At 39.9% G+C, this 13275-nt stretch overlaps 2 protein-coding genes across 5 annotated transcripts in view; one reads left to right on the top strand and one right to left on the bottom strand.

Moving 5' to 3' along the window:
- Nucleotides 1–2031, bottom strand: part of LOC122790723 (O-sialoglycoprotein endopeptidase) — a 276220-nt gene extending 274189 nt beyond the window's left edge. Inside the window, exon 1 of one of the 3 annotated variants that reach the window (XM_044058295.1) lies at nt 1912–2031. The gene's annotated coding sequence lies outside the window, so the exon portion shown is untranslated. Of the gene's footprint in view, nt 1–1706; nt 1806–1861 lie in introns of those variants that run through there. The other 2 variants (XM_044058297.1, XM_044058296.1) reach the window with 2 other exon arrangements.
- Nucleotides 2020–13275, top strand: part of APEX1 (apurinic/apyrimidinic endodeoxyribonuclease 1) — a 191536-nt gene continuing 180280 nt past the window's right edge. Inside the window, exon 1 of one of the 2 annotated variants that reach the window (XM_044058298.1) lies at nt 2020–2141. The gene's annotated coding sequence lies outside the window, so the exon portion shown is untranslated. The remainder of the gene's footprint in view (nt 2142–13275) is intronic. The other variant, XM_044058299.1, reaches the window with a different exon arrangement.

Genomic DNA, 13275 nt, shown 5'->3' with positions numbered 1-13275 from the left:
AATAATAGGTGGACAAACTCCCAAAAATAGGGATAGATTTTAAATATTGCTCTTATAAGCTTAGAAAGTTCCAAAGCAGCAGCACCTACTCCTCCATTCCCTATTTCTGCATCAAATACCCCTATCTCCCCAGTCACATAAACCAAATTGCTAGCTGTCATTAGACAATAATATGAAATGTGACAGCCACATAACTCATACAATAACCAAAGTCAACAAAAAAATAGGCATTCTTTATAGATGTAACACTTCCTAACCGGAACAGTAAAGTTACCCTAGCTCGTACCCATCTTCTCTCTACCTTACTGTATGCTTCTCCTGTCCTAATTAATCTAAACAAGAGCGATTTAAACAAGCTATCAGTATGCTACAACAAAATAGCAAAATTCAACACAAACTCCTCCTACCGCACCCACCACTGTCAAGCCCTAAAACAGCTTTCCTGGCTGGAACTCCCAAACACCTTAGCTCTAAACCAACTTCTTCTAGCTCACCAAATACTGTACAAACATGACAAAACTCCAGCCTTACAAGACCTGATCACCCTCTATTCCAATAACCGAGAACTTAGATCCACTAACAAGGCACTAATCTCAATCTCCAAAAGCCATTACAGCTCTGGTGATTCCCTGTATTCTAGCAACATTGCCAAGACTTGGAACTCCCTACCACTACAAATCAGGGTACAACCTAACAAAACCATCTTCAAAAAAAAAAAAAAAGCTTATTTCCCACTTAAACAACTCCTGGACATGCAACTGCCTAGCACCTGGCTGACATATTCTAACACCTTTCCCCTACCCACTATCTAACCTCATCTTTAAAACTCCAAGATGAAGTATATATTATCATACATTACTTACAAACTCACCACCGCCTACTCCCTACTGTCCCATCTATACACACTAACTCTCCCCTAGACTAAGCTGAAAAGCTTTCCCTTAAAATGTCAATGAACCTCACAAGAACTTGTCTAAATTCTCCTCCTCTGACAAACTTATCATCTTCATTGCATCTTCAAGATTACCTGGCTAGCACGTTTTTAGTTTTTCCTTTCTTACCTTCACTATATCTTCAAGATAAGCTCTACTAAACATAGTGTATGAACAACAGTCATGTCACTACCTGATATACTTTTAATTCTATGTCTAAATCACTATGGTTATGTTAGTATCTTATGCAATCATATGTTATTATCTGCTATGTCTTATAACTGTATGTCTAAACCACAATGCTTATGCAAACATCTTATGTAGAGTATGTTAGCTATTGTTCTGGAGCTTTTCTCCCCGGGCCTCGGCTACAAACGGACAGTTTTGTCCAGTCGGACCTCCCCAGTAAACAAATGTAAAATAAAATAAAGGTGAAACAATAACACGAATTGGGCTAGCACAGATTTTCTGAAGATATGAAGTCTGAAACTCAAATGCATTTCATTTTTGGCGACATCAATCCTTAGTAGTTTGCCAGAAAATCACAAATGTCATGAAGAACAAATCAAAACTAAGAGGCTAAAATCTGGACATTTGAAATGTTTGCTTGTAACTAGCTTTTACAGGTAGAATATACTTAACCAGCTACTGTCATCTGAATTACAGGTAGAATATACTTAACCAGCTACTGTCATCTGAATTACAAAGGTCCTTTGATTTTTATTTTATAAACTAGTAACACAGACACTACTTGCTTTCAACATTCTCACTTACCAAACTACCTCTCTACCACAAACAACTGTCAGCATTAACATAGGAACAACCAGAACAGGCATGCTGAGTGACGCTATTTTGGCACCATATCTAATAACAAGCCCACCCCAACATAAGAAGTGTTAGGTAGGCGTTGTTTACACTCTAGTTCCTACCTATCTAGTGTGGATCACGTTGACCTCCACCTTGGTTAAGGATTCCGTACCTTATTATAGTGGTGCAATAAGAAAATCGTTGAATCCAGTAATAAGGATATTGTAGGAGAACGAAAACAGAAAATCAGTGATGTAGATAACATTCAGGCAGCGCCATAGACAACTGGTTCCATTAGCATCACGCCCAACGTCATTTGGCAGCGCAAGCAAGCGTGTGTATTTGTTTCCAGTTTCCCTCAAAACGTGTGTAATGTGGTTTTGAGAAACTGATTATCACGCTGTGAGTAGTACTTGCATTTTTACTTTACATGATTGTTTTGCGTGGGCGTAGTAGAGGATGTATAAAATATTAAATGCTTCTCAACCTACTACTCCAATATATCTGTAAAAAGTCAAGGAAGAGGCTTGAAATCCGGGATATATTTTAATGTTTTTTGTAATAAAATGTCGCTAGAGTGATGGGTGTGAAGTTTGCACCTCACATGCTTAAGATAATTTGTTTTGGGGAATGGGCTAAATATATAAGACAAAAAATCTAGACGTTTGAGAAGTACGAGCTCCCACTTTGTTTCCTGCAGTTACATTATAAAGTGTGACTGGGGCTTCGTCGTGTCTGCCACCCAATTCACTCCTCGTTATTAGGAGTGTAAATTGATTTTTCTCAAAAAAGGCACCCTTTCAATTTTCCTCATTGGAAGCGTCTCGCACTTGTTGGCTTCCATGGTTTATAGCATATCTCTCTTAGTCCGTTTCTCATAAAATTGTGTTTTTTCTGGCAAATCACTGATGATTGAAGTCAGAAAATAATGGCATATATTTGAGTTTGACTTTGTACCCTTCAAAAAATTCATGTTTATGCAAAACCTGTTTTAAGTTTGTAAGAACAATATGTTAAAATGCCTGTATTTATGAGCCTTTGTCCCCAAATAGTTGTGGCTTTGTCCAGATTTCTTGTTTTTTCGACGTGTAGCTGGACGATTTTTACGTATGGCGGGTTTTACTGGAAAATGTGTAATTATCAACACTTTATGTTGGAATTTGGTTAGATACTGGTGGTGGGATGTTCTTGAAGTGACCTAGCGGCCGTTTGTAGTTTTTTCTTAATTGTAGAATATTGCAATCATAAAATTGTTATTTTGTATGTACCCCCTCCCAATGTACGACTTCCCTGTGATTTTGCCGCGTTGAGCTGGACCTTTTTGTTTGTTTTTTTAACACCCTCTTTGCCAGTCTGTTATCTAAAAGGAATGTACAGTGCGGTAATATAGTCTCGTTGCCTGTTGGTGGCAAATATGCAAGTGAAGTATAGTGCCTGCAATTAGAAGTTTCACCAACCTGTCTGGTAATCGGCGCGGAGCATTAAGGCTCTGAGCAATTAACAAGCCTCTTATTGCGGTTAATGGCTTGATTAACCTGGGTCCCCACTGCCTGCAGATTGACTGTTCAAGTCATTTACCTCCGGGCTATAGCCAGCAAAGGGCCTAGTGGAGCAGTACTGTATCGTGACTAACAGTTAAATACAGAATGTATCCCCTCATTCGCAGCCTAGTAGACCTTCGCGCTTAAACACCTCTTTTCATATACAAATCATTCATACAGTCCGATCCACAATTGCATGTTGTTGACATAGCAACAGTGCTTGCCTTTTCTAAACTATCATTCTTCAACGTGACGCACACTTAACTGTACAGCTTACAGAAACACGGGACTTTTTATCATTTCCACTTTCTACGGTCTGTCTAGCTTTCACTGTCGCAATTACACGATTTTGTTGCTGGACCAGTAATCAAGGAGACTCCATCCTTGCTACTGGCGCCTGTGAGAGGACGTTCACTGGGAGGATAACTTGTACATACACAGTATTTTCAGATGCACCTCTCTGCATTGTGCAATTTCCCTTAAGAGCACGCAGATACAACAGTCAGTCCAGGGCTGGTTTTCTCCGTCTTCCTCTAGACCCCCAGTAAGACTCCCCACTGGCACAGTTGTAGAGTTGAGCTCTCAGCTGAGTGACCAAGCCAAGACCTCCAGCATCCTCTGTCCAGCCAGTGCTTCGTGTCCCTGCCCAAGTAGCTGACGCACTCTGAAGTTTGCTTTACACACACACACCTGGGAAAGGCTGGAACAGCTTTACTAGCTATGCTCACTTCTGCCCAGACTATAAGGTAGTTAACCACTTCCACCAGTCACTCCTGCCAGCTACCTTAAGGCCCTTCCAATGGTACCCAGTGTACTGTGTGACATTGTCAGTAGAAATGGTAGTTTGACCTAGAGAAAGGCTGTTAGGAGTGGCCCACACAGTATCACCAAATAAATATGCAAGTACTCTCAAAACTTAAATAGCTCTACAAAGATCAGCCACAATGAAAGGTTTAAATATATTTAGTAATAAATAGTAAAAAGAATGTGACCATTCTAAATATATATTCACAGTGACCTCAGAGTTCAGAATCACATGAAATATTTAAAACAACATTGCAGGACAGGGACAGAAGAAAATATCTAAACTAAGCTTCAATATATTCCTGACTGCATCTAAAAGAATGACTGTACTCTAAAAACTTACTAATAGAGCAAGGCATTTGATGTGGTGAATGGTTCTTCTTGTCGTCCGGTCCATGACAGAGCACTCTTAAGAGACTTCTTAAAATAATGTCTAAAATATTACTGCTGGGATACCTTGCAGAACAACATCATTTCTGGTCATCTGACTTCTAGTTACCAGGCAAAATCCCCAGTGCTTGAAGCTGGCAGCACTTGGCACCTACCTGTAAAAATACACATAGGCAGTTGCTTTCCTTCATGCTTTCAGAGTAGTAATTCACCCCAAAGACAATAGAGAAAGCTTCCTAGTACAGACTTTGTGTCTCTGGCTGCCTTGAAACCTGTGAGATGGCCTCTTTATGGTGTAGCCTATAAAGTGATGTAATTTTGGATATATTTTTTTAAGTTTGCTGGACTGAGGTTAACCTCCTGTGTTTCAGTTTCCACTATTAACACACACACACACATTTAAACAGCTACAATAGTGCGTGTACATTTCTGTTATCTACAGTGGGAACACTGTGGATACAGTCTAAACTCAAGCACTTTATAAATACCTTTTCAACACGCGCACCTGTACCTATCAGGTTGATATATACACGACATACAGTTGTAATACATTTGTTACACAAGCATCTTATAAATCAGTTTGATATTCACAAATGACATGTATACAAAATTCCAGCTAGCTGTGTTTGGCAGTACCTCCTTTTTGTCACACTTACTGTTAAAATGTTTTCATGAGGTGGAGGAAGCTTCACTCCCCAGCTTCAGTTTAGGCAGTTCTGAAGGTTAAAAAGAAATATCTTATTGTGGGGGCAGTTTGGATGGTGTCTGCTTCCAGTTTCAAGTAGTCCCTCCCCAGTGATGTAAGCAAGCTCCTACTCCTGTTTTGCAACCACTTTACTTCCAAAAATGCAACTCTAAAATAAGGGATGGCAGATAAAATAACATCAGGACAATTTATTTACGACCACTGCAAGGTAGTACATTTTGTGTTCTTAACTGTAGTTTGGTATTGTGTACAAATGCCTAATGGTGGCATTCTGTTTTCTCAAAGGAGACTAAAATCCTTCAAGGACCAATTTTTTAATGGCAGTATTTACTTTCTTGTTTTGCATGTTCTGACCACCAGTAGTGCAGCTGGTGTGCAATAATGTCTGTTGCATCAATGTAGTACTTTTGCTTTCTAGATCACTTTAGGCCCCCCTTTTCCTGTACAAAGAGTATTGTGCCTTTGAATGCCCACTTTTGACAGGTTTGTTTTATATAGTATCTGCTTTCCTTTGTTTTGTGTTATTAGGCCAAGAATTTGTGAAGTGTAGGATCAGAACATACGGCTGGGTGTGTATGTGTATCGCTTTTATCCTTGCTTAAGTTTGCTGTTGGGCATCTTAAGCAAACTGCTCATTTTCTGACATGGATCTGAAAGATGAGCTGTGTCTGTTGAATTTTTGTTCCTTGTCCATTGAGGGTGAGAATGCTAAGGCTATCCTAAAGTCAGTGTCTTTAATTACGATGGAACAAGTTCTTCGGCCCCCAAAAGTGAACAACGCCTCATCCATGAGCCCAGATAACGTATCAGGTTGACTGACTGATTAATAGTAACAAATGTATCCTATCTGAACCCCCATTTTAACCTCTTTAAGACTGTCCACTGGCTACATTTCTGAAGCCTGGATTGTAATGAATGTGGTTACCAAAGAGTGGCCTATCCATAAACCCTGACTCACTAGTCCTATAGGTAAAGCTGTAGATTATTGGAGACCGCAATTCTAGGTATTGAAAATTTCTTAACTCTGGACCCTCATCGGTTTGGGTTTGTCAAATGAATGTCCTGCCTCTCCTTATTAATTTCTTTGAAAAGGTTCCTAAAGCAGTTAGAGTATGTACATCATATCTGAACCTGGCCAGGACTTAACTAGTATTCCCTGTGCGGCTATTACTGAACGATGTATAGCGAACTGGTTGCTTGACAAGAAACCATGTGATTAGAATTACAGGTGTTGCTTCTGAAGGTAAGTTACCAGTAGTGTGCCACAGGGCTCAGTGTTGGGCTCCTTCCAATTTGATATCTATTTCTCAGACAACACTCCTGCAAATTTACATAACCATATATCAGATGATTGTAAATTGCATGTCAGTCTAATCTTCCACTGACTCAATTGCACCAACATGGTTATACCATGTTAACAAGTAACATGAAGACCATGGTCTATAAATTAAATGAAATATGAAAAAATGTAGTTTAATTTTTTTAACCAGTGCAATTTCCCATACCATGCAAGTGGCTCGTCCATCTATCCAGATACTCTTTTATAAGAGATTAGACGTCCTTGTTGAAACTCCTTATCTTTTGGCCATCATTTCTCCACAGTAATTCAGAAAGCCTTTCTGGCTCGCCTAATTTCCAAAGGCATCTCTTCTACGTTCAGCTTCCTTTTACTCATACCTGATTGGGCCCATTACTGAATATATCCCCTCGGTTTTTTGACTGTACTTGTCTACAAACATATCGGTCAGTCTGAGAGACCTCAAAGATTCTTAACAAGTAAGGTTTTTGCTACCACTGTTCTTTTAAATTTGAACAACCTTGTAGCACTCTGTCTATACTCTGCTTTATATAGACGACTTCATGGAGATAGGTCTAGTCTTTTGAACCATGAAAAGTCCAATCCTTTTTGATCTCCTGTTCTTTCAAGAACAAATGGTTTCCTCAAGTACCTGTTTGAAGGAAATGACAGTCATGAACAAATGAATAAGACACCTTGTCATGATGGGCTTGTATCCGCACTTCTGAGCAAACTTCCAGTATATGTCAAGCAGAGTGGCACCCTTGCCACCTTCAAGGTAAACCTGAGTAATTGAGTGTGTAGTCTTAAATTCTCCATCAGTTTATCTTGTCTCAAGGCTGGAGGAGATTTTTGAATATGGGTTATTGGCTAGGCTTGTAATGGTCTGCAGATGTATTGCCTCGTACTTGCCTATGAACCTTTCTTGATACTGGCAATATGCTCTGTTTTATTTACTTTTTGTTGACAGTGCCTGGTTTCTCTGAGCATAACCCAATTTTATATAAGATCTGAAGTGGTATTCATACTGGCTGCTGTATAGCTTATGGTGTTGCACTAAAAAGGGTCTGTCCCAAAATGAGGGGAGGGTGTCTGCTTCAGACTGTCATCTTGCTCGTGGGTATAGGAAGAGGTGGTTATGAGATTGAGAGCAGATGGGTGCATCAAAACTGGAAGTGTGGTGGTGAGGCTGAGGCTAAGACCTAAAACCATTCTTTCAGTTATTGGTCAGTCTGTGTTCCTCTTACAAGTAGTAGAAGTGAGATCCCTTTGCAGGATAACTGGGCTCAATGAGGAGTGTGCCGTTCTGTCAGTTGAAGGGGTTTGGAACCTGTGTGAGGTTGCCCCCGGGTGCCTTCCACATGATTCACAGTAGGATTCTGTCATCTTGCCTTAGAATACTGCGAGTCCCACAGGATAATCTAGAAGCTTGTTGCAGATATTCTCTGCTTGCTATCAGTGTGACCCTCACCAGGGCTTGCAGATTAGAAAATGGAAGGTTCACAAGATTCACACACGTCTCCGGGTTTGTAGCTCACTTTTGTTAACCAGGGCAGTAGACTGATCCAGCTGGACCCATTTCGGACACCGGTTAGAAAAGACATAACACACAACAGATAAAGTAACACACACAAGTATAGAAAGATGTTTAAACGTTAACAGATCCTGCCTTTTAAACCTGGTTGACTTTTTCGAAACAGTCACTAGAGCCATTGATGAGGGCAAAGCAGTCCATACAGCATACCTGGACTTGGCTAAGGCCTTTGACACAATACCCCACTCAGGCATCATAGATAAGCTCAACAGCTTAAAAGTAAACCCTTATGTCACTAGATGGGTTGCAAACTGGCTAAAGGACAGAACCCATAAAGTTAAAATTGCTGGAGCAATGTCAGACTCAAAGCCAGTCACAAGTGGTGTCCCACAGGGATCTGTCCTGGGACCCCTCTTGTTCGGCATTTATTTCTCAGATGTTAAAGCAAACATGGGAGGGCTGTGGCTGACAAAGTTCGCAGACTAAAGTACCCACAAATTATCACATAGACAGCAGCCCACTGAGTACGGAAAAAGTAATCGGAGACCTAGGGACCCAAGTCGGCAGCGACCTCTCATTTGACACCCATGTTGCCAAAGTGGTTAGAAAAACATTCTACCTTGCACACCTCATCATGAAGGGATTCACATCCAGATCCAAGGATGTCATTGTACCCCTATATTCCTCCCTCATCAGACCCATGATTGAGTGCAATGCCCCATTTGGTATGTACCTCACCCGACATTTGCAACAGCTGGAGAGACCACAAAAGTACCTCACCAAGAGGATCAAGGGTCCCCAACATATGTCTTATTCTGCCAGACTAAAGAAACTTCAGCTCTATTCAGTAGCATACCGCCTGCTCAGAGGTGATCTCTGCCTGACGTACAAGGCCATGTCCAATCAGGATCTGATGGACATGCTCCACCTCAAAAAATCCAAATCCATCAGGACCACGAGAGCTAAAGACTTAAACCTCGGCACAAGTATGAATAGGACATGCTGGAGGGATAGATTCATAACCCAGAGGCTTCCCATGCTTTGGAACAGGATCCCAGTTCGTATTAGGCAGAGCCCCTCACTGACTCTCTTCAAGAGAAATCTTGAGTGGATGGGAGATCGTAAGGTTACCCCAGGGGGTCACATCTGTGTCACTGCTAGACAGGGGCACAGTAAAATAATTCTGTTATATAAGGGGACCTTCATTGTGTCACTACTAGACAGAGGCACAGTATTCTAAATTTATTCTGTACATTTTTTGTACCATTTCATGGGGTGGCAAAAGCCACATCACTATGGCTAGGCTTACAAATGCCCCAGGGCAGATAGCCTAGTACTATACTATGAAACTATGACACACTATAAATGTAGCATTTAGTAGTGAACAAAGTTGTTTTCTGCTACATTGTTGATTTGCAAACTTAGTTGATCAGCACTTAAAATGTGTACTGTTTACATGAAGTGAACTAATATTAAAAGTTTTTACTTATGGCAGAGACTTTGTGCTATGAAGTTCACTGTGACTGAAAATAAACACACACACACCAAAAAAAAAAAGCAGACCTGCATCGGAAGAACCATCAGATTTAATGTAAAAAAAAAAATCCACACTGCTTAAGCGCTTTCACCCACAATTGGGCTTCTTCAGAGTCGGTACACAGTAACAAAATAATCACTTGAATACAATTAAACACAATCACATGAGTACCTGCAAATGTCTAAAAAATTAACCCTATAATGTCCAGTCCAGTTCACTTCAGCCCTAGTATTGGTTTGTGCATCAAAAATACAATAGTAATGTCATTCACACTAACTGAACACAATACAACTGTTGAATTTAAAATTCAGTCATAAAAAATGGGTGATCATGAAGTATACATAAAAATGTATTTTATATAAACTGAGATTTATATTTTAGTACACAGGCAACAGAAATATAATTCCGTGGTGGTGCAGTGGTAGCGTTGTTGCCTCACAGCAAGAGGTTCTCCGTTCGATTCTCGGCTGGAGTGTGGGAAGTGCCTTCTGTGTGGAGTCTGCATGTCCTCCCCACAGTTGGGTGGGCATTCCTAAGACATGCGTAAATGGGCGTGCCTTTGAAGGTTGAACGTCGAGCTGGCACCTCGGCGTTTGTGAAAATCTACTGGCAATCGTTAGCGGACCGGAGTTCCACTGTGGCGACCCCTAACCGGGAAAAGCCGAAAGACTACACACACAGGCTACAGAAATGCTGTCATTGATGCCTGGTGCATGAGCTGCATCAAGGTGTAGCTGCCACAGGAATTCCCTGACTTTTAATAGAGTTTTTAAATCTCCCCCAAAGTCCGTCTTGGGCAACCTGTCGGTCACAAAAAATTAAAAAAAATTAAAATTAACACAACACTTACTGCGATTGAAAAGGGCATTGGTAGTTTTTTTATTCTTTATGTCCCTAATTGTGTTCCAAGATTCGAAGTCTAAGCTGCCTTGTGGTCATCCCAACATAAAATGCGGTACATGATAGACATGTAGCCACATAGATTACCATTTTAGTATTACAATTGTAGTGTCCTGGTCACCTAAGTGTCCTCTTATAACTGCTGATCTGTACGTATGGTCCATCATTTATATATTTGCACACACTACAAGTACCGCATTTGCTTATTTTTGTAGGCCTATTGTCTTGATGCATGGAATTTTTCTCAAAGTTGCAACCTCTGCTGTTTATAAACCTAGGAGCTGGGCCTAGTACATCTTTGTTTTCTTCCAAGACACTATCCCATACATTAATCATGATGTTCCTAACTTTTGTTCCTGTTGGATTGAACTCCATAACCATGCATGAAGAATAATATTGACTGGGGTTTTCTATAACAGAAGTGTGGGCATTGTTGTCTTTTCTCATACTATCCAGTAGAATGGGCCTAAAATCACAGTGTCTTCTCACAATTTGTGTTGAATTTGTAAAGTAACTCCATAGGATAACCTCTGTTTCTAAACATATCGATCAGGTGTAACATTTCGGCTTGGAAAATTGTTTCCTGTCTTATCAGTCTAGATGTCAGTATCATTTGCCCCTTTACCACATTTTTCTTTTGGTGGCCAGGGTGGCAACTATCATGATGCAAAAAGGAATTGCTATATGTTTTTTTACGGAAAATTTTTTAGAGTGAATTTGGCCATCCTCTTTATACAGCTGAATGTCCAGAAACTCAATGTTATGTTTATCAAAATGATTAGTGAATTTGAGAAACTCAGTTGTTTGATTCAGATGTCTTATAAATGCCTCTACTTCAGTTTTAGAGCCCTTCCAGAAAATTAGAATATCGTCCAGATATCGTAAATTTAACAATAATTTGGAGCTGTTTTCTGAGGTTAAAAACAAACGTATGTTCCCAGTCTGCTAATCCAAGTTGGCATAAATGGATGCACATCTGGCACCTATCGCAACCCTTTTTGCCTGTTTATTATAATCACCGTTAAAGCATATGAAATTGTTGAATAATACCATCTCTATTAGTTCTATCAAGAGACATCTCTTAACTTGGTGAAAGTCACTGAATTTCAACAAACTGTTACTGAACATATCCATACCTATTTGGTGGGGGATTACTGAAAACAGATTGACAACATCAGTGGTCACAAACCAAAAAAATCATCACAGCCATCAATATTGGTATTCCTAACACAATCCAAGCAATGCCAAGAATCTTTCAAAATGTGCGGTATTTTGTTCAAAATATTCTTACATGTGATGGCAATATAAGCCGCAAGGGGTTCTGTCTTTGAGCCCCTAGCTGCAACAATAGGCCTAAATAGTGGACAATTAGCGTTTTTGTGGATATTAGGAATACCAAATAATGGGATGTTCTACTGAAAAATATTTAAATTCATCGTGCGATACAATTCCCTCACACAACAAAATTGTTCTGCTGTGGTAAGGTTACCTTTAAATAGTGTTTCTCTTTGTAAATATCTGCATATGTGTGCACCACACAAACGTTCAGAAATCATAACAGCAGGGTTCTTGGGTGGAATAAATACACTACTTCTTTTCAGGCTTATATACTTATCATATTCCAAAGTGGTATTATTACCAAAAAAAACAAGTCTTAAATTGAGAAGCCTAGTGTACAATCCAGGGTTGCTCAACATTCTCCCTACCTCATATCCAAAAGTGGGGGCAAAAGTAAAACCTCTTTAAACAGACTTGCATGATGCTCAGTAATCATAAAGTCAGAATAGTTGTAGTTTTTAAAATCTTGATCACCCTGTAACCTAAAATAAGTTATCAGTACAATCCATCTCATTCAATACATCAAAAGTAAACTATTGTCAAAAAACCTATCAAGTGTGGACCCGTTGTTTTTCATTTCATTACAGCACTGTAGAGAAAAATCTAATTGTTGTAATTGTGTTGATTATGCCAATGATCATAGTGCTTTTGACGATGACCCCCCCATCTCCCCCTTGGTTGATAATTCTGCCGTCTGAGTTCTGGTGTCTGCATAACTCTGGAATTGTGCCTGGTTCCTTAACTGGTCTGACAGCCTCAGCGGTTGTGGACTGTCTAAAAAAAAAAGCATCGTTGCTATCACATACATCCGTTTTCACAATCCCTGATTCATGACTAGAATCTCTTGGTGTCCTGGTAACCGTTATCCCCATTTGTATTAGTGTACCTTTCTCGAGAGGGGTATGCCCTTTTCTCCTTGTATTCTAAAGTGTCCCTGATAATCTTCTTTTGTTTTCTTTCTGACTGATCCAGCTGGACCGATTTCAGACACCGGTTAGAAAAGACATTACACACAACAGATAAACTGACGCACACAAGTACAGGGAGATGTTTAAACATTAACACTATAAATGCAACATTTAGTAGTGAACAAAGTTATTTTCTGCCACATTGTTGATATGCAAACTTGGTTGATCAGCACTTAAAATGTGTACGGTGTTTATATGGAGTGAACGAATATTAAAAGTTTTTACTTATGGCAGAGAATTTGTGCTGTGAAGTTCACTGTGACTGAAAATAAACACACACACTAATAAAACTCTGTAGTTTTAGACCACTGCTCAAACAGCATCTTAACCAGTCCTGGTCCTGCACATGTGCTCATCACAAGGTTGAGACTGTGTTTACCATAAGATTTTCTCCAAATACTCTACTTAAACCGTGGTGGTATGACTGTAGCGTTGTTACCTCACAGCAAGAGGATCTCCCGTTCAATTCTCTGCTTGGCTTGGGAGTGCCTTCTGTGTGGAGTCTGCATGTCCTCCCCGTG

Source organism: Protopterus annectens, chromosome 16.part0 (assembly GCF_019279795.1).
Source record: "Protopterus annectens isolate FY-2018-M chromosome 16.part0, PAN1.0, whole genome shotgun sequence".
Taxonomy (NCBI): Eukaryota; Metazoa; Chordata; order Ceratodontiformes; family Protopteridae; genus Protopterus; species Protopterus annectens.
Note: the sequence above shows the minus strand (reverse complement) of the source record. Positions and strands in the feature narration are given on the sequence as shown.